This window comes from Mastigoproctus giganteus, chromosome 6, assembly GCF_048544385.1.
Source record: "Mastigoproctus giganteus isolate SK-2022 chromosome 6, ASM4854438v1, whole genome shotgun sequence".
Taxonomy (NCBI): domain Eukaryota; kingdom Metazoa; phylum Arthropoda; class Arachnida; order Uropygi; family Thelyphonidae; genus Mastigoproctus; species Mastigoproctus giganteus.
Window position 1 is genome coordinate 172,349,409 of NC_143580.1, and position 21,927 is coordinate 172,371,335.

At 38.8% G+C, this 21,927-nt stretch overlaps 1 protein-coding gene across 1 annotated transcript in view; it reads right to left on the bottom strand.

The window, feature by feature from the left end:
- LOC150084749 (uncharacterized) overlaps positions 1-20,710 on the bottom strand; it is a 60,847-nt gene extending 40,137 nt beyond the window's left edge. Inside the window, exon 1 of the mRNA XM_090376345.1 lies at positions 20,618-20,710. The gene's annotated coding sequence lies outside the window, so the exon portion shown is untranslated. The remainder of the gene's footprint in view (positions 1-20,617) is intronic.
- Positions 20,711-21,927: the final 1,217 nt, after the last annotated feature.

Consider the following 21,927-nt stretch of genomic DNA (forward strand, 5'->3'; position numbering starts at 1 on the left):
CTAGTCTCCACCCACTGCAATTTGCAGAACTTAAGCCTCTCTTGGTAAGAGGATCCCTTCATTCCACTCACAAATCTTGTTGCCCTTCTCTGTACACGTTCAAGCAAATCTACATCCTTCCTAAAATGAGGCCTCCAGACCTGTACGCAGTACTCAAGGCATGGCCTGTCCATTGCCTTATACAGAGAGACAATCACCTCCTTTTCCCTGCTAGCAAAATTCCTATATATAACTGACAAAACCCCATGACCTGCACTGGCAGCCTGTCTGCATTGCTCAGAAAACTTCATATCTGACTGCACAATTACTCCCAGGTCTTTTTCATTTTCTACCACCTTAAGTGTAGTACCACACAGTTGGTATGTTTCTCTGGGGTTACTTCTACCCATATGTAGTACTTTGCATTTGTCAAGGTTAAACTTCAGTTGCCACTTCTTAGCAATCTGTCCAAATTTTCTAGATCATGTTGCAGTAGCACACTGCCATTACTGTCATTAACAACCCTGCCAACCTTTGTATCATCTGCAAATTTCGACACTAAGCCTGATATACCTTCATCAATATCATTGATAAATATACAAAACAACAGAGGACCCAACACAGAACCCTGTGGGACTCCACTAATAACATTAGTCTACGAAGAGCAGCACCCATTAATTACCACCCTCTGTCTCCTCCCACTCAACCATCCTTTTATCCATTGTAGCAACTTACCCTTAATACCATTCTGCTCCAATTTGTACAATAGTCTTCCATGTGCAACAGTGTCTAAAGCTTTCCTGAAATCCAAATATATGATATCAAAATTATTTTTTGCATCCAGTTCCTTTGTAACCACATCATAATATCCAATCAAATTGGTCAGACAAGACTTTCCTTAACAAACCCATGCTGTGTCTGAATTATTACTGCAGTCTTGTCTAGATGATCCTGCAATGCATCTTTAACCAGTGACTCCATTATTTTACCCAGAACAGAAGATAAACTAACTGGTCTGTAATTACTCGTGTCACCCTTCGATCCCCCTTTTTGAAATGGGGATACATTTGCACATCTCCAGTCCGTGGGAACCTCCCTGAGTCCAAGGATGCTCTCATAATTATGGCTAAGGGTTTGCTTAGTTGCTTTGCCGTCTCCTTTAATATAACTGGATAGATCCCATCCACCCCAGGTGCCTTTCTTATGTTTAACTTCAACAATTTCTCCACTTTGCTCTCAGTTATTACAAAATCATTAAGTATCCTGCTACAATTTGATAACTTTCTGCATTTTCAAACCTTAATAACTCCTCATGTGTGAATGTAGATGCAAAATACTCATTCAGTTTGTTTGCTATCTGGGCAGGATCATCAACAGTCGAACCATTGATATCAAGTGGAAAAATCAGATTCATCGCCTTCCTTTTAGAGTTTATATAAGTAAAGAAATCCTTGCTGTTTTTCTTAGCATCTTTTGCCAAAGATTTGTCGTAATTCGCCTTCGCCTGCCTAACCTCTTTGTGACCTGATTACAGACTAGCTTATATCTGCCATAGGCTTCTGAGTCGCTTGATAATATATATGCATCCCATGCATTTTTCTTCTCTGTCACGAGTTTCATTAGTTCATTTGATAACCATTTAGGCCTAAATCTTAAACAATATTTCTTAATAGGTATGAAACTTTTAGTAGCATCCACAATTAATTCCTTGAATGCTTCCCACTTAGAATTTACTGTTAGTAACATCATCTGTTGATCCCACTGTACAGAATTTAAAAACTGTTTGAGACCACTGTACTCACCTTTACGGAAGCAAAAACCCTTTCCTTTACCCCTGATGGTAATTATATCTTTAGGTAAATCCCACATCAGTACTCTGTGATCACTGCCACCTAGTGGTTTCTTTATCTCCAAATTCTGAATACAGGAATGATCACAGATGATAACCAGATCAAGAGTATTACCCTCTCTGGTTGCCTCTCAAACATGCTGCTGCAGAAAACAATCATCCAATAAATCCACAAAAGTCTTACTCGTGTGTGAGTGACCAACCCACAAGTTCCAGTCAATACCTGGGAAGTTAAAATCCTCCATTATAAGACAATCTGATTTACTAGCCCACTCTATTTCTCTGTACAATTGTTCATTGTACTCATTCGAGTCAATAGGCCTATAACACACTTATTTTTACTTTTATTTTTGCTTTCGCAGTGCTTATGTCACACAAAACTGACTCAACAGTGCACTGTTCATCTATATCAACTGGATGCACTTCTTTTGATTTTATGTTTTTCTTAATTAACAGCATGATACCTCCTCCCTTCCTATCCTGTCTATCCTTTCTGTACACATTGTATTCCAGAAATTCCAATTCTACATTCTTAATATCAGTGTGACACCACGTCTCTGATTTCCCAACAATATCTGCCTTTGATGTCTTGACCAACACTTAAAATTCATCAAATTTATTTACTATACTTCTAGCATTGGTGTACATGCAAGCATACATGCACCTATTCCAATTCACCCTGACACATCCCATATACCCACCTATTTTACGATGACTGCCATCCATCCCTGAAACCCCTCGCTCCAGGTCGCTACTTATTCTAACAGAAGTTGCGCAAGAATCACCTTCAACTCTGCCTGCGGCTACTTTTAAACTTTTAGTCTGTGAATCCCCCCCCCCCAAGCTGGCAGTTTTCCGACCCACCTAACACTGCCTCGATAGTATCAGCAAATATTCTTGCACCCTTTCTATTTAAGTGTATCCCATCCCTGTAGAAGCAGTCTCTCCTGTTAACAAGCTCAGACCACGCTGAAAAAAATTCCACCAATTGAGCCTTGCACATTCCCTCCAGGGCCGAATTGATTGACAAGGCTCTCATCATGTATTCCCTCCTATCGTGTCTGGGCAGAATTGCAGACACTTTCAAATTTAACCCTGACTCGCGACTTTTTTGCAACATTGACCTGTACTTGTTAAGTAAATCTGCAGATCTCCTACTCTTAACGTCGTTGGGGCCAACATGTACAACAATATCACCTTTTGTGCCCTTAAAAGATGATATATGCTTTACAACGTCATCAACTTTTGCCCCTGGCAGACATACCCCGGTCCTGTTCCATCTATCCTTTTTACACAATATATTCCCCGTCTCCCTGACAATTGAGTCACCAACAATAACTAGTTCCTTTGGGACCAGCGCATTCTGCCTTGGAGATTGCCTGTGTTACCTGATGCCGAGGAATGAGCTCTGGCATTGAGTTGGGCAACTGAGAGCTTGACGGGGCCCCTCATATTAATTTCTTCAAGAGCATCTACCCCACACCTTAAGCTCTCATAGACATCCAGTAGAACGCTAAGTTGATGCCTAATTTCTAGGTACACTGCACCTGGCACACACAAAGACATCCTCCTTGGCTAGATCATGTTCTGTTCCAGAGTTCGGCAAACATTTCACAAGTTGCACATTTTTTTAGGTTGTGATGTGTTGGAGAATTGCTCCCCCTCAGTTCTCCCCCGAGTCACAGCACTCCTGCCACTTTGTGCCCGTTGCTTTGCTGCTCTAGTCTGGGACATGATATTTTAAATTAATAAGATCAATAAATTTAATTAATTAGTTGTCCAGGAGCATTATCTAATAGAAGCAAAATCTTGAAAGGAACATTGTTGTCTTTACAATATTTTTTAACTTCGGGAATGAAGCAGCATTTAAACCAATCCTCAAAGAGAGATATTGTTATCCATTCTCTTTGGTTCAATCAGAAATCCACAGGTAGGGTGGCTTTATTGAAGCCCTTAAATGCACGAGAATTTCCAGAATGGTACACAAGCAGTAGTTTTAATCTCTAATCCCCGCTGCATTAGCCCCAAGCAAGAGTGTGGCCCTATCTCTTGATGCCTTGAAACTTGGCATTGTATTTTCCTCTTTGGCAATGTATGTTCGATCCGGCATTTTTTTCCAATACAGAGCAGTCTCGTCAACGTTAAAAATTTGCTGCGTTCAATAGCCACCTTCATCAATAATTTTTTCCAATACATCACAATTTCTCTGCAGCTGCAGAATCGGCACAGGCGACTTCACCGCATACTTTAACATTGCGAAAACCAACGCGATGCTTGAACCTATTAAACCACCTGTTGCTTGCCACGAACTTGGGTTGGGGTTCGCTGTACTTATTCTTAATATCTTTATAAATACTTGTTGCTTTTGCTTGAATGGTCATAAGACTCGGAGCACTTGCTTCTGAATCTGATTTTCCATCCATATTATTAATAGCTTTTCCATCTTCGATATAGTACCTGAATGCTGTTTTGTGATCACCGTTGATCTTAAATGTGTTGATCCTTTAACATGTTCTTTTATACGTGCACTGTCCCTTAAAATAGTATTCAATGTTGAAGCAGTGAGACCTAATTCCCTTTCAATAGATGACATACTTTGTCCTGCTTCATACTTCTTAATCATTTTCACCTTCATTTCTAAATCAATTTTGTTTCGTTTCCTGGCACTACCACCACTTGCACTTTTTGTTCATCGCTTTCCCTTCATCATTGTAATAAGTAAATAGGAATGAAGAGAAGTTTCTGAAAATTTGGTTTTTATATGATTGAAGATTTCAGTGAAGGGGAACACATTTCACCATAATAGCGTAAAAACCCACACAATTGCAGTTATTCGCAAATGCAATAAGATCGAGTTTACTACAGTTTATAATTAGATGCACTAACAGAAAGCCCAATAAACCACAGAAAGTGCAAGGTAGTGAAATTTCAATTATAAATATTACCTTTTAGAGAGATAAATAGTTTAGTAATATAGCAAAATTTTCAATTTCCAAGGACTTGGAATGAATTACAAGAAAAAAATATATATATATATATATATTATTGGGTTCACATTACAATATTTTCATGATATCTCCATTTATTCCTACGGGATGCAAAATATGTTTCCACGATTTTTTTAAATTTGCACCGGCCGGCAAAAACTTACGTAAAGTCGAATTTCCGAAGTCAAGTATTACGTAAGTCGGGGAGTTACTGTACAGTAATCCCAGCATTTGTCAATGTTAAACTTCAACTGCCACTTCTCAGTCCACTGGCCTGATTTTTCTTGATCTTGTTGCAGTAGCTTAACTTGATTACTGTCATTAACCACAGTGCCAATCTTTGTATCATCTGCAAACTTAGACATTAAGCCTGTTACCATCATCAATAGCATAAACAAATATTGAAAACAACAATGGGTCCAGCATTGAACCATGGGAGACTCCAATAATAAAATTAGTCTATAAAACTGGTGTTATTAAGAGATATGTTTTTCATGTTATCTCAACAGATTATGCTGTGCAATGATCCAGAGTTATCAATACATTCCTATTTTCTATAGCCATTTGTCTGGACACTTCCAATAACCAAGACTAAAAAATTCTGACTGCAAGTCCACTTCTATTGGCCTTACTCTCACAAAAATTCCTAAAGTCAGATTAACTACTTTAAGCCATCTTGGCTTGGAAAATTTGCCAATCACAAATGGGTGCAGTTTTGTGCAGCCATCTGCTTTGCACCAAACAGATAATGGCTTCTTTAATTAATCTGCTGCCACTGCACAATTCTCCTGGAACAGAAACCTGGTTTGGGAATAAATTAAACTTTATTCAACTGGGATTATACCAAGCTTTGCATTAACCAAACAAAATAACATAGGAGGTGTGGCAATAAAAAGAACAAAAAGTGAAGGGGCTCAAAAATAATTTTATTTTTATTCAGAGTAATCACTCCCTAACTGAATGCACTTATTACACTCTAAAAGTTTATGAAGAGTCAGAATATGCATCCACAGGAATGATGCTCAGTTCGGTAGTTATGTTTTTTTTATTTATTTATATATTTTTTATTTATGTCTTCAACATTCTGAAATCTCTTCTTTGATGGAAGTTTTCAAATTGGGAAAGAGGAAGTCCATTAGTCCTAGATCGGGAGAGTAGGGTGAATGGTTGACCTGTACAATGCCATGTTTCATCAGAAACATCTTACAAGTGTGGAATGGGTGAATGGGCATTGTTGTACAACAAGAACCAGCTGCCTTTTCTCAAAGTTACAGCCTCACGCAGGAAATGAGTTTCAGTACACTTTAAAGTGCCTGCACATAGAATGTAGCACTCACTATCTCTCCTTCAGGTACAAATTCCTTGTAAATCACACCACTTGTCAAAAAACACGAGCATCGTATTGATCCTGGACTTTTGTAAATTAAACTTTTTGGACATTGATGATGATTTTGAAGTCTATTGCAAGCTACATGTGACCCTTCGTCTCTGGGTCATACTCAAACGGCCAACACTTATCTCCAGTGAAAATAGTGAGGAAATTAGGATTGTCTTGATAAGTCTGGATGAAGTCTGAATGATAACACTCTTCATTGCTTCTCCTCATCAGTGAGGCACAAATTTTGCACAGATCTTAGGTCATCACAAATATTCTCAATTCAGTCTTTGAACGTATACCATTCAAGCACACTGGCACAACTTAACAATTCATCACCATAAACAGTTTTTAACATTTCCTACAGTTCTGTTGCAGATTTTCCCAGTTTAAAGGAAAATTTGATAATCGTTTGTTACTCCATTGTAAAATCGTGACACAGAATATTAATGCTACTAAGAAACTGATTGTTACCTACAACCTGTCAGCCTACTGGACAACCTTTGTGCAACAAACTTTGGAGAAAGTGTGAACTACCACATACCACTTCAATTTATCTTGAAGCTTATCAAAACTGACCGCAACACCACCAGCCCAGGAATTTTATTGCCACATGTTGTAATTTATTGCTCAAGGAATAAATTCCCAAAGATGTCGATCTGGTGGTGACAACTATTATACAGGTAACTCCTGTATAACACAGTACTTCTACAACACAGTTTGAGAATTGGGGCAATCCTTGCACAACATGGTACTTATATAACATGGTTTCGCTTTAACACGGTTTGAGAATTGTGGGAAATCTCACATAACACAGTATTTTTGAGCTTCTGTGATGGAAAAACCCTGCTATTATGTTAGATGTAATTTTCAACGTTTCCATTTCTTTTTGTGAATCCTCGCTGTTGACTCGCTAGTCGTTATCACCGTCATGATATTTTTCCAAAGCACATTTCTGGAGGTCACAACCATTAAACAATAAAAACAATTTGCAGTTTCTGGTTTATTCGTCTTTTCTGTTAGTGTAATCAATTTTAAACAGGAAGTAAACTTGATCTTGCATTTGCTATAATACCAACAATTCTGAAATGTGAAATTCAATAATGTGAAAACCCACAATTCTGTGGGTTTTCACATTATTGTGGTGAAATGTGTTTCTTCTCCTATGAAATATTCAATCATATAAAAAACATAAATAAGTTTTCAGAAACTCATTACTCCACATCTCACTTGTATCTGCCGTGTTCTTTGTTATTAATTTTTACTGTTTTAAATTGTACATAAAAAAAAAAAGTCAGTGAGCAGAAATATCAATTAGTTAGTATATACATATTACAGTACATATTAAATAAGCTCTGAATTCAAGCATAAATTTATTTTTAATTTGTTAATTGGAAAATATTCTTCTGATTTTCAAGTATCATTTAACTTTATTAATTAGTAAGGTAATAAAGTTAAATTTGTGCTTCATATCTAAGCAGGGGGTCCACTGTATTTTGTTGGGAGATCCCTAGGCTAGGTTCTGTGCTAGTGAACTGTGCTTGTTCAAGACTATAAAAAATTGTGACTTCGAAGCATCCAGAAGGTACACAAAATCTAGACGCTGCAAAAGAGATTGTGCTTAGCAGCAATGAAGAGGAAGAAAATTAAAGGAATGCAGATTATCTGACATAAAAGTATCACATTTTGCATGGTAAGACATTTGTTCAGTTATTACTATTTAAGTTACTACTATTATAAAAATGAAGTTAAAATATTAAGTTATTACTAGCATAAAAATTAAGTTTTCGATAGTTATTAAAAAAAAAAAAAAGTGTATTTTTGTTAGCTTTTGGAACGTAACCCTCCCCCCCTTTTTGTACTGGTTCTTGGTCCCATATAACACGGTTTCTCATTACACGAGATTTTGTAGGAAGCAAACTATTGTGTTATACAAGGGTAACCTGTATAAAGGCAAATATAAAATAAAAATTATCTGTCTGTTGTGCTAGTTCTTTTACAGAAAAAGTATAGATAAAAATGTATATAATTAAATTCTGTTAATCCTATTGTCTTTTTTGTGTACATTGTTTACATTTTACACAAGAAAATTGTAGTCAGATTTGCGTATGTGGGGGTGATACAGACGTCAGTAGGGTGTTCAGCGAATTTCAAATTTAGTTAAGTAAAGAAGAAAATTGCAAAATTGCGAATAATAAAATAAAGAAAAATAAAATAATATAATAAAACTTCCATCCCCCCACTATAAATTCTGGGCTGCCAGCTGAATTTTTCAGTTTCAGCAACTGGGTTACATTAATTTTTAGTCATTCTGAAACACAGGTATCATATAAATTAGTCAAAACAGGTTTTTCTTTGATGTCCCCTTGATATGAAACAGTAATTAACTCAAAATTTCTGCCTTTCAGTATAGTATAACAAGCAAACAAGAGCAGAGACTAGTATTATTAGTAGCAAAATAATTTCAGAATGCAAACATACACAGCTTACACATCAACCAAAAAAAAAAAAAAAAACATTCCATATCACCTGTCCATCCCCACTAACAGTCTCCTTTTTTGTTAAATTTATTCAAACTATCCACTTCCACAACACCAAATGGAAATTTGTTCTTACAATCAACCACCAGCTGTTTGAAGGAAACTTTTCACATCCATCCTACAACAATCCTTCAATTTGAACTGATGCCTCTGCGTGCAGACTACACAAGAGACACAATGCCATCAGTATTGAATTTACTCAGTCCATTTAAAGCCCTGAATGCCTAAATCAGATCTTCTCAAAGGACCTGAAGCCTTTTCTGGTAAAAGCACCCTTTTATTGCACTCAATAATCTCTTTGCTCTTTTCTACACCCATTTCAACAGATCTACATCCTTCCCAAAATGAGGCCTCCAGTCCTATATGCAATACTTGAGATACGCCTAACCATTACCTTATACAATGGGATAATCACTTCCTTATCTCTGCTAGCAAAGTTCCTGTATATCATAGAAAAAACCTGGAGGTAATTGTGCAGGCAGATATGAAGTTTTCTGAGCAGTGCACACTGTCTGCAAGAGTAGCTCATAGTGCCTTGTCAATGATATACAGGAATTTTTCCAGGAGGGATAAGGAGGTGATTATCCCCTTGTATAAGGCAATGGTCAGACCACACCTTGAGTACTGTATACAGGTCTGGAGGCCTCATTTTAAGAAGGATGTAGAGTTGTTGGAACGAGTACAGAAAAGGGCAACAAGATTAGTGAATGGAACAAAGGGTTGCTCTTATGAATAAAGGGTTAAATGTTGCAAATTACAGTGTTTGGAGACTAGGCACCTGCAAGGTGAACTGATTGAGGTGTATAAAGACTTGAATAAAGACTCAATTCTGATGGGTTTCTTCCTCTTGCTCAGAATAATCACCTGAGAGGGCATAAATTCAAACTGAGGAAAGACAGTTGTAGGATAAATGTACGAAAGTTTGCCTTCAGCCAGCAGACAGTTGAGTGATGGAACAGACTTCCATCTTTTGCTGTGGAAGTTGATAGTCTAAATAAATTTAAGGCTAAGCTGGACAGGTATTTGGAACGAACGGAGGGGTGAAATAGTACTAGTAGTAGTGGCATGTGATGCAAGAAAGCAAGTGTATGCAGCATCAGCAAAAAAAAAAAAAATTACAAAACAATCCCCTCTAAATATTTGTCCAGCTCCTCCTTAAATTTATTTAACCTATCAACTTCCACAACGACAGATGGAAGTTTGTTCCAGCAATTCTGGGTGCGAGGTTAGCCTGTGCAGACATTGCTCCTTAAAGCTCTTCAAACAGAGAAGTTTTTCCTGATTTATTTTCTGCTTTATTAGTTTAAATTGTCATATTAACTTTTTTCTAGAGTAGCTTTATATTCCTAGTTACGATACTTAGTTTAAAGTTTAACTTAGACAGAGATTTCGTAGATATTACTTAGTATCGGTAACGGTATCAAATCCACGTGTCACAAATTGAACGAGAGGTCTTTTAACCAAATTTAGTCGATTTATTAACCAATTGTTATATCAAATTATCTTCTATAAGTAGATTATAGACCTAGTCAGGATCCTTAGTTTAGTCTAAATTGAGATAGCGAGATTTCGAAGCTAATCAATACTTACGAGTCCGTAGAAATACCGTTCGTGATTTCCCGCCATTTTTACACGATAGCATAAGCTTAGTGTAGTATACTGCATAATATAATATTGTCAATTAATCAGTAAATCTATTAATCTTGATAAACTTTATTGTCAATTAAATTGTATTTTTAACTCTATAAATATATATAACGACTTAATCGTAACAAATAATTAATACATAACTATAGTGGTACACGTGATACGGAAGTTGTATAAAGGGAACACTAGATACCGAGAAAAAAAAAAAAAAAAACATATATATATATATATATATATATATATATATATATATATATATATATATATAACATAACTGTTTTGGGATATAACTTAAGGATTTAATTTTTGTTTTAAATTTTATTGAATTAAATTGGAATCATGACTCTGACCAGAGCAGCAATGCAAAAGGCTCAAGCTAATGGGAGTGCTGTGGTTCAGGGGAGAACTGAGGGGGGCAGTTGCCCTCTGAATCACAGTCTATTAAAATGCACTGTTTGCTTGATGTTTGCGGAGCAGTCGGGTACGGGACATGATACTGCCAAGGGGGATGTCTTTGTGTGTGCACGATGTAAGGAGTGCAAGGAAATCAGGCGATACTCAGCGTTGTTATGGGCCTTTATGAGACCTTGAAGGAGAGGGTGGATGCCCTCGAAGGAAATAAATTGAGGGGCCCATCAAGCTCTCAGCTGCCCACATCAACGCCAGAGCTTGCACTTGGTCATCAGGCAACACAGGGGCAGCCCCCTAGGCAGAATGCACTGGTCCCACAGGAACTAGTAGTTGTTGGTGACTCTATTGTCAGGGAAACGGGGAACATACATTGTAAAAAGGATAGGTGGAATAGGATAAGGGTATGTCTGCCAGGGGCAAAGGTTGATGACGTTGTAGAGCGGATATCATCTTTTAAGGGCACAAAGGGTGATATAGTTGTACACGTTGGCACTAATGATATTAAGAGTAGGAGACCGGCGGAATTACTTAGCAAGTACAGGTCACTGTTGAAAAAAAGCCGTGAATTAGGGTTGAACTTGAAAGTGTCTGCAATTCTGCCCAGACACGATAGGAGGGAGTATATGATGAGAGCCCTGTCGATCAATTCGGCCCTGGAGGGATTGTGCAAGGCTCAAGGGGTAGAATTTTTTTCAGCCTGGACTGTACTTGTTAACAGGAGAGATTGCTTCTACAGGGATGGGATACACTTAAATAGAAAGGGTGCAAGAATTTTTGCTGATGCTGTCGAGGCAGTGTTAGGTGGGTCGGAAAACTGCTAGTTGGGGGGGATACAACGACTAATAGATTAACAGTAGCCACTGGCAGAGGTGGAAGTGATTCTTGCACTGCTTCTATTCAAATGAGCAGAAGTCTGAAAAACAAGATGCAGGATATTTCAGAGACTGCTGGTAGTCATTGCGTTACAAGTAAACACATGGGTTGTGTTAGGGTAGCTAAGAATAGGAACAGGTGCATGTATACCTGCGTGTACACCAATGCTAGGAGTTTCGTAAATAAATTTGATGAATTTGAGGTATTGCTCAAAACATCAAAGGCAGATATTGCTGGGATATCAGAGACGTGGTGTCACACAGATATAAGTAATGCGGAACTGGAATTTGGGGAATACAATGTATACAGAAAGGATAGACAGGACAGGAGGGGAGGAGGGGTTATGCTATTAATTAAGAAACACATAAAGTCAAAGGAAGTGAAGCCAGTTGACATCGATGGACAGGGCAGTGTCGAGTCAGTTTGGTGTGACATAAGCATAGGGAAATCAAAATTGAGAGTAGGAGTGTGCTATAGGCCTAATGACTCTGGTGAGTATAATAATATATTGTACAGGGAAATAGAGTGGGCCAGTAAATCAGAGAGTCTTATAATGGGGGATTTTAATTACCTAGATATTGACTGGAATTTGTGGGTTGGTCACTCGCACACTAGCAAGGCTTTTGTGGATTTATTGGATGATTGTTTTCTACATCAGCATGTTCGTGAGGCAACAAGAGGGAGCAATACTCTTGATCTGATTATCAGTAGTGATTCTTCATGCATTAAGAACCTGCAGATAAATGAACCACTAGGTGGCAGTGATCACAGTGTGTTGAAGTGGGATTTACTCAAGGAGGTAACTACCATCAGAGGTAAAGGGAAGGGTTTTTGTTTTCGTAAAGGCGACTATGATGGTCTGAGACAGTATTTAAATTCTGTACAGTGGGACCAACTGATGATGTTACCAACAGCAAACTCAAAATGGGAAGCATTCAAGGAACTAATATTGGTGGCTACCAGGCTTTACATACCAACTAAGAAATATTGTTCAAGGTTTAGGCCTAAATGGTTGTCAGATGGACTAATGAGACATGTGGCAGAGAAGAAAAATGCATGGGATACATACAAATTAATGGGTGACATGGAAGCCTATGATAGATATAAGTTGGTCTGTAACCAAGTCACAAAGGAGATTAGGCAGGCAAAGGCAGACTACGAAAAATCCTTGGCAAAGGATGCAAAGAAAAACAGAAAGGAGTTCTTTACATACTTGAACTCGAGAAGGAAAGGGATGAATCAGATTGGTCCACTGGATATTGATGGTTCAACAGTTGAGGATCCTGCTCAGGTGGCTAACAATCTAAACGAGTATTTTGCATCTACATTCACGCATGAGGAGTTATTCAGGAAGGAGAATGATGTAGGTAAAGTAAACATTGGCAGTGAGCTGGATGATTTTGTAATAACTGAGAGGAAAGTGGAGGAGAGATTGTTGAGGATAAACATAAAAAAGGCACCTGGGGTGGATGGGATCTATCCAGTTATATTAAAGGAGGCAGCAAAGGAAGTATGCAAACCCCTAGCCATAATTATGAGAGCTTCTTTGGACTCAGGGGAGGTACCCATAGACTGGAGATGTGCAAATGTAACCCCAATTCACAAAGGAGGATCAAAGGCTGACACAAGTAATTATAGACCTGTTAGTTTAACTTCTGTTCCAGGTAAATTAATGGAGGCACTGGTTAAAGAAGCACTGCAGGATCATCTAGACAAGAATTCAGTTATAGCTCAGACGCAGCATGGTTTTGTTAAGGGCAGGTCTTGCCTGACCAATTTGATTGGATACTATGATGTAGTCACAAAAGAACTGGATGCAGGGAATAACTTTGATATTATATATTTGGATCTTAGAAAGGCTTTTGATACTGTTGCACATGGAAGACTGCTGCACAAATTGGAGCAGTGTGGCATTGGAGGCAAATTGCTGCTATGGATAAGGGGATGGTTGAGTGGCAGAAGACAGAGAGTGGTAATCAATGGACACTGCTCAACGTGGACTAATGTTATTAGTGGAGTTCCTCAAGGTTCAGTGTTGGGTCCATTGTTGTTTTCGGTGTTTATGAATGATATTGATGATGGGATATCAAGTTTAATGTCTAAGTTTGCAGATGATACAAAGGTTGGCAGAGTCGTTAAGGACACTACTGACGCTATGCTGCTGCAACAGGATCTGGAAAGGTTGAACAGATGGGCTGAGAGGTGGCAAATGAAGTTTAACATTGACAAATGTAAAGTACTACATATGGGTAACAGTAACCCCAGAGCAATGTATCAACTCTGCGGTACTACACTGACAGTGGTGGAGAATGAAAAGGACCTGGGGGTAATTGTGCAGGCAGATATGAAGTTCTCTGAGCAGTGCAGACAAGCTGCAAGAGTAGCTCATGGTGTCTTGTCAATGATATACAGGAATTTTTCTAGCAGGGATAAGGAGGTGATTATTCCCTTGTATAAGGCAATGGTTAGGCCACATCTTGAGTACTGTATACAGGTCTGGAGGCCTCATTTCAAGAAGGATGTAGAGCTGCTGGAACGGGTACAGAGAAGGGCAACAAGATTAGTAAATGGAACAAAGGGTTGCTCTTACGAAGAAAGGCTTAAGTTTTGCAAATTACAGAGTCTGGAGACTAGGCACCGGCGAGGTGATCTGATAGAGGTGTATAAGGCTTTGAATGGTTTGAGCATGCTCAATGCCAATGGGATTCTTCATCTTTCTCAGAATAATCACCTCAGAGGGCATAAATTCAAATTGAGGAAGGACGGATGTCGGATAGATGTGCGGAAATTTGCCTTTGGCCAGCGGGTGGTTGGTTGGTTGGTGGAACCGACTTCCATCACTTGTTGTTGAAGTTGATAGCCTAAACAAATTTAAAGCTCAACTGGACAGGTATTTCGAACGAACGGAGGGGTGAAATGGGAGAGGGTTGTTTTTTTTTTTTTTTTTGGCTGATGCTGAATAAGCTTGCTTTCTTGCATCATATGCCTCTACTAATGCTAATGCTAATTAACCACCTGCTGGCTAAAGGCAAATTTCCGCACATCTATTCTACATCTGTCCTTCCTCAATTTCAATTTATGCCCCCTTAGTTTCGTAATCTGAACAAGTGGAAGAATCCCATCAGAATTCAGCATACTCACGCCATTCAAGGCCTTATACACCTCAATCACATCACTTTGCAGGTGTCTAGTCTCCAGCTGCTGCAATTTGCAGAACCAGGATCCTCTTCATGTAAGAGGATCCCTTCATTCCCCTCATCAATCTTGTTGCCCTTCTCTGTACACGTTCAAGCAAATCTACATCCTTCCTAGAATGAGGCCTCCAGACCTGCACACAGTACTCAAGGCGTGGCCTGACCATTGCCTTATACAGAGGGACAACCACCTCCTTTTCCCTGCTAGCAAAATTCCTGTATTTCATTGACAACACCCCATGGCCCACCCTGGCAGCCTGTCTGCACTGCTCAGAAAACTTAATATCTGACTGCACAATTACTCCCAGGTCTTTTCATTTTCTACCACCTTAAGTGTAGTACCACACAGTTGGTACATTTTTCTGGGATTACTTCTACCCATATGCAATACTTTGCATTTTTCTATGTTAAACTTCAGTTGCCACTTCTCAGCCCATCTGCCCAAATTTTCTTGATCCTGTTGCAGTAACACACTGCCATTACTGTCATTAACAACCCTGCCAACCTTTGCATCATCTGTACAAAGGAATATAAGCCTTTGTATCATCGATACTAAGGCTTATATTTCTTCATCAATATCATTGATAAATATACAAAACAACAGTGGACCCAACACCGAACCCTGTGGGACTCCAGCAATAACATTAGTCCACAAACAGCAGCAATGTTATTAGTGGAGTCCCACAGAGTTCGGTATTGGGTCCTATGGGACTCCACCAATAACACTGCTGCTCTTATGGGAGTGGGTTTTTTTTTTTTTTTTTTTTTTGGCTGATTGCTTTCTTGCATCATATGCCTCTACTAATGCTAACCCATAAGTTCCAGTCAATATCTGGAAAGTTAAAGTCTCCCAATATAAGACATTCTGATTTACTGGCCCGCTCTATTTCTCTGCACAATTGCTCATTATACTCATCAGATTCATTAGGCCTATAACACACACCTACTCTCATTTTTCCTTTCCCAGTGCTTATTTCACACCAAAAAGACTCAACACTGCATTGTCCACCAGCATTAATTGGATGCACTATCTTAGATTTTATGTTTCTTAACTAACAGCATAACTCCTCCCTTCCTATACACATTGTACTCCCCAAATTCCAACTCTGCACTGCCTATATATGCGTGACACCACGTCTGTGATATCCCAACAATATCTGCCTTTGATGTCTTGACTCGCATTTCAAGCTCATCAAATTTATTAACTATGCTCCTAGCATTGGTGTACATGCAAGTATACATGCACCTGTTCCTGCTCCTAGCCACCCTACCAAAGACCATTTTTTATTTGTTCCACTATGACCCCCAGCAGTTTTGGAAATGTCCATTACCTTGCTTTCCAGTCTGCTGCTCATTCTAATAGCAGTGCAAGGATCACTGTTACCCTTTTAGTCTGTATATCCCCCCACGCTAGCAGTTTTCCAACAATCCTAACACTGCCTTGATAGCATCAGCAAATATTCTTGCTCCCTTTCTATTTAAGTGTATCCCATCCCTGCAGCAGTCTCTCCTGTCAACAAGCACAGACCAAGCTGAAAAAATTTCTACCCCTTGAGCCTTGCACAATCTCTTCAGGGCCAAATTGATTGACAAGGCGCTCATCATATACTCCCTCCTATCGTGTCTGGGCAGAATTGCGAAACTTTCACTTTCAACCCTAACTCGCGACTTTTTTTCAACATTGACCTGTACTTGTTGAGTAAATCTGCAGATCTCTTACACTGAATGTCATTAGTTCCAACGAGTACAACAATATCACCATTTGTACCCTGAAAAGATGATATCTGCTCTATGTAGTAGTAGTAGTGGCATGTGATGCAAGAAAGCAAGTGTATGAGCTTATGCAGCATCAGCCAAAAAAAAAAAAAAATCACATCATTGCCTCCAAATGCCTGTCCAGTTCCTCCTTAAATTTATTCAACCTATTAACTTCCACAACAACAGATGGAAGTTTGTTCCAGCAATTAACCACCCGCTGGCTAAGGGCAAATTTCCACACATCTATTCTACATCTGTCTCTTCTTAATTTGAATTTATGCCTCCTTAGGTTCGTAATCTGAATAAGTGGAAGGATCCCATCAGAATTCAGTGTGCTCAACCCATTCAAGGCGTTATATACCTCAATCAGATCACCGCGCAGGTGCCTAGTCTCCAGCCACTGCAATTTGCAGAACTTAAGCCTCTCCTGGTAAGAGGATCCCTTCATTCCCCTCACAAATCTTGTTGCCCTTCTCTATACACGCTCAAGTAAATCTACATCCTTCCTAAAATGAGGCCTCCAGACCTGTACGCAGTACTCAAGGCATGGTCTGACCATTGCCTTATACAGAGGGATAATCACCTCCTTTTCCCTGCTAGCAAAATTCCTATATATCACTGACAAAACCCCATGACATGCCCTGGCAGCCTGTCTGCTTTTTTTTTTTTTTTTTTTTTTTGGTAGTTGTTGGCGCATCGGCTTCTGTGACCATACTGCACCTCCCAAGGATTTTGCAGTACTTTGATCCAAGCCCGAGGCGGGATTCGAACCCACGACCTTTGGGTTGCCAGGCTGGCACTTTACCCACCTGGCTAGCCCGGTCGGCGCCTGTCTGCATTGCTCAGAAAACTTCATATCTGACTGCACAATTACTCCCAGGTCTTTTTCATTTTCTACCACCTTAAGTGTAGTAGCACACAGTTGGTACGTTTCTCTGGGGTATGCAGTACTTTGCATTTGTCAAGGTTAAACTTCAGTTGCCACTTCTTAGCCCATCTGCCCAAATTATCTAGATCCTGTTGCAGTAGCACACTGCCATTACTGTCATTAACAACCCTGCCAACCTTTGTATCATCTGCAAACTTCGACATTAAGCCTGATATACCTTCTTCAATATCATTGATAAATATACAAAACAACAGTGTACCTAACACCGAACCCTGTGGGACTCCACTAATAACATTAGTCTACGAAGATCAGCACCCACTGATTACCACCCTCTGTCTTCTCCCACTTAACCATCCTTTTATCCATTGTAGCAACTTAATACCATTCTGCTCCAATTTGTACAATAGTCTTCCATGCACAACAGTGTCTAAAGCTTTCCTGAAATCCAAATATATGATATCAAAATTATTTTTTGCATCCAGTTCCTTTGTAACCACATCATAATATCCTATCAAATTGGTCAGACAAGACTTTCCCTTAACAAACCCATGCTGTGTCTGAATTATTACTGCAGTCTTGTCTAGATGATCCTGCAATGCATCTTTAACCAGTGACTCCATTATTTTACCCGGAACAGAAGTTAAACTAACAGATCTGTAATTACTCGTGTCACCCTTCGATCCCCCTTTGTGAATTGGGGATACATTTGCACATCTCCAATCCATGGGAACCTCCCCTGAGTCCAAGGACGCTCTCATAATTATGGCTAAGGGTTTGCTTAGTTGCTTTGCCGCCTCCTTTAATATAACTGGATAGATCCCATCCATCCCAGGTGCTTTTCTTATGTTTAACTTCAACAATTTCTCCTCCACTTTGTTTTCAGTTATTCCAAAATCATTAAGTATCCTGCTACAATTTGATAACCTTCTGCCATTTTCAAACCTTAATAACTCCTCATGTGTGAATGTAGATGCAAAATACTCATTCAGTTTGTTTGCTATCTGAGCAGGATCATCAACAGTCGATCCATCGATGTCAAGTGGACCAATCAGATTCATCCCCTTCCTTTTAGAGTTTATATAAGTAAAGAAATCCTTGCTGTTTTTCTTAGCATCTTTTGTCAAGGATTTCTCGTAATCTGCCTTCGCCTGCCTAACCTCCTTTGTCACCTGATTACAGACTAGCTTATATCTGCCATAGGCTTCTGAGTCGCTTGATAATTTATATGCATCCCATGCATGTTTCTTCTCTATTACGAGTCCCATTAGTTAACCATTTAGGCCTAAACCGTGAACAATATTTCTTAATAGGTATGAAACTTTTAGTAGCTTTTTGCCCCTGGCAGACATACCCTGGTCCTGTTCCACTTATGCATAGTTATTAAGGATTTTGGACTAAAGATGAATATGGCTAAAACAAAAGTAATGATGAACAAGTATGCCACAGAAAGGTACATAATGATTGAAGGAGCAGTAATTGAACAGGTGGAGTCATACACTTATCTGGAACAAGTTATTAGTTGTAATAATGATAAATGGCTGGAAAACAGAAGAATAAATTTTGGATGGATAGCATTCAGGAATTATAATCACATACAACCCCAGGGGCTCACATCTGGTGAGTATGGGCTTGGCAAACCCAGGGTCCTGAGCTGGATATCATCATTCTTCTCTTTCTTGGTGATTGCCTTCTACTTCTGACTCTCTCTGTCGCGGATAACTTGGGGATTTTTTTTTTTTTTTTGGCTGGTGCATCATAAGCCTCAGGCTTCCTTGCACCATATGGCTAATAATAATAATACTGAGGAGCAATATCCCAGTTTGTCTGAAACGTAAAATAATGAACCAATGTATACTCCCCACCATGACTTATGGAAGTTAAACTTGGGCACTCACTAAAAGAATGGAAGAGAAGCTGAGAACTACATAGCGAAGAATGGAACAAATTATATTGGGAATCAGACTCTTAGAAAAGAAGAGAAACACATGGATTAGGCAGCAAACTCAAATAAAGAACATTCTTTTCAAAAATAAAGAACATTCTTTTCAAAAATAAAGAACTAAAATGGTCTTGGGGAGGACACACAACTCGAAGACATGATGGCAGATGGACTAATAAAATAACAGAATGGTACCCAAGAGGAGCTAGAAGAAAACGACGGAGATGGATAGATGAAATTCATGAGTTTGTGGGTAGTAAATGGATGGCCACTGCACAAAACAGAAAGAACCAGAAAGTTGCTGGAGAGGCCTTCATCCTGCTTGTTTATTTTTGTTAGTCGTTGGCGCATCAGCTTCTGTGGCCATAATGCACCTCCCAAGGTTTTTGAAGTACTCTGATCCAATACGGGATTGGAACCCACGAGCTTTGTGTTGCCAGGTAGGCATTTTACTCGCCCAGCTAGCCCGGTTGGCCCTTCAATCCTGCAGTGGATGGAAAATGGCTGATGATGTCTCTACTAATGCTAATGTTAACACTAAAAGGAAAGGGATAAACCACATGAACTGACTGGATATGAATGGGATAACTTCTGATCATAAATATTTTGTACTACATTAAAAAGGGTCGGGCCAATTAATGAGTGAAGTTTTTATGGATGGCAAAAGCAGAAGTATAATTGTAAGCTGAATGATTTTGTGATGACTGAGATGAAAATAGAAGAGAAATTGTTGAAGCTAAAAGTAAATAAAACCTGGAGATAATCTAGGGCAGGTTATGAACTTTTTGATACCTCCTCATATATCACAGACGCTTGATCTTTATTATTTTTACTGAAATAATACTCATAAGTCATATTTCATATCGTTAGTGTGTGTGTGTATATATAACACATTATGGCGTAATTTTGCTATCCGGTTCATATATCTCTCCCTTCATTGAAAAATGTTTTATACTTTTTTCCGATCCCAGCACTGCCAAGGAAGACATCATTATTTAGAGTCAGTCTTTGCAAACTCTAAGTTACATCCGTAGTCTTTCAATAGAAAATGATGCATCTGATAAAATTTATTTACCATCGTTAATATTTTGATGCATTCACCTTAGCACTAATAATAAATTTGTATACAAAGTATTAATTTTTAAATACGTCCCAAATTTCATGATTTTTACTTACAAAAAACTCACAACAATGAATCAATCGAACGAAAAGCGTAGCGGAGTGACGTATAATCGTAAAATACACTTTCACCGATAAAATGGTGACACATTACAAACTACTCTCACTACCGTTTCTAAGAAACCAGGTACTTGGATGGTACTTGGATATTTCTTTGAAACTGAGCCTAAAACTCGCCAAAGGACTCCGTTTCACAATTAACTACGACAGAGTTACCTTACGGCTAACACAGTAATCGCTGCTTCTGTTCTTCCACATTTTGTAAAAAATGTCCTCAGTTTGATTACCGCCTTAACCATGGGTTTATATTTAATTTTCTTTTTCCACACGGTGTTGTAGTTATCAATTCTCCGGAGATAATTGCATTGCTTTTCACATATACCAGTTATTCTGGTTTTCCATCCCGCAAACGTTAAGTATGAAATAACAGTATCTAGCCCGGTGCTTTAAAAATATTTTTGAGGATAACAGACTGTATACAAGGCAATGGACAAAATAACTGAAACAACTGCGATAAGAGCTACAGGTGTGCACTAATATGGTATTAGGCCACACATTTATTATAAAATAGCTTGTATTCTACGTGGAATAGATTGAAATAAATCTTGAAATGACTTAAGAGGAACATTGGACAATTCTTCATAGAGGAACGTTTCAAGCTCCTTGCGTGAGGAAGTTGGAGGTAATCTGTTTCTCATTCTCCTTTAGAAATATGCCCACAGTGGCCTGCAGAATCACCAGATGTTTAAATCTGCTGATTCTGCAGGCCATGGGAGACTTAGCCTTAGTTCCATGCTCCCAAAGCCAAGATTGGACACATCTGGTTGCGATTAGAGCATTATCATCATGAAACATGGCACTATTTGTGAGAAGAAATGTTTGCACCATGGGATGAACTTGATATTTACTCAGAATAGCAAAGTAATTGGAGGCAGTAATTCCCTCATTTCGGGTGATGATAGGACCTAAAGAATACCACGATATTGGTACCCACACGATTGTTGATCCTCCTCTATGTTTGATGGACGGCACACGTCATTAGCATTAATAGAGAGATCTGATGCAAGAAAGCAAGCTTATGCAGCATTAGCCAAAAAAAATAATAATAATAAAATAAAATAAATAAATAAATAAATAAAAAATAACACTTCCACTTCACCCCTCTGTTCGTTCGAAATACCTGTCCAGCTGAGCCTTAAACTTATTTAGGCTATCAACTTCCATGACAAGGGATGGAAGTCTGTTCCACCAACCAACTGTTCCACCCGCTGACTAAAGGCAAACTTCCGCACATCTATCCTACATCT